This window comes from Echinops telfairi, unplaced genomic scaffold, assembly GCF_000313985.2.
Source record: "Echinops telfairi isolate 266 unplaced genomic scaffold, ASM31398v2 ScPeMD7_7469;HRSCAF=8507_1, whole genome shotgun sequence".
NCBI lineage: Eukaryota > Metazoa > Chordata > Mammalia > Afrosoricida > Tenrecidae > Echinops > Echinops telfairi.
This window is the reverse complement of record NW_022111373.1, coordinates 85,687,018-85,688,081: the sequence shown is the minus strand read 5'-3', so window position 1 is coordinate 85,688,081 and position 1,064 is coordinate 85,687,018.

The window sequence follows — 1,064 nt, the reverse complement described above, 5'->3', positions numbered from 1 at the left end:
ATTGAATACTTTATATTAGGGTCCATACCAATAACTGACTTTATTATAGTAAGTTTTATAGAGAAAAGTCTTCAAATCAGAAATATCTTATTTTTAGTAGCTGTGTTTAAAATTTCTTACCCTAAAATTTTAAACCAGTAAACATGATCAGAATAATTTTTCCTATAGAATTATTTATACAAACTAAAGTTTTCTAGTAATTAATTTAGAAATCATCAATTCATCTGAATCGATAAAATTCTAAAATTATCTACCTATCTATTTTGTTAATATATATCTGGCTTCCTTGGATTGGACCTGAAAATAGGTGTATACTGAAAAAAAAATACAAACATGACACAAGCAGAATGAAACATTTTCTTATTGATTTCCAAGGCCAGATTAAAACATTATTTCCTATAAAAATCTGGAAGCAGAGAATGAAAAGAACAGCTATCAATGTGTTTTTATTAATCGAATAATGCAATAAAAATGTAATGTGTTTTTAAAAAAAAACAATAATTGCGTTTGATGAGCTCTGCAAGGATCTCTCTTTGTCACAGCCATTGATTATACATTTGCTACTTGTGAGTCAATTTTTAATTTTTTAGTCCCAGGAAATTTTTAACTATACTGTCAATGCATGTCTATGCATTTTCTTTGCAATGGAAACCTGATTTTTTTTTTTTTAGCTAATGGTGGTACTTATGATTTATTTTTTAATTAGTACTCCATTTTGATGTGATTTATCATTTTATGCATCAAATGAAACTAAAATGGCCAGTTTTAAGACTGTGTTGCCTGTCACATAAAAAGCAAAAAGGGTTAGGAAAGCCTCTTGATTGTGTTTGGCCTTGCATTGCCTTGGGAAGGTCAAAGGAAAGAGTCTACACAGAGCTAGAAAACCAAAGCGAGCCTGTGAAGTTGGCACAGTGACAAAGAATTGTTGTAGAGAGCTACAGAGGGATGGGTTCTTGAGGCCTACCAGAGTGTAAAGGTGTTCATATAAAGGGCTGTTCCTACAGGTAGCATGAAATGTAAACTTGACGCTTCAGAGTCATTAAAGGGTTTCTAAGCATACCAGT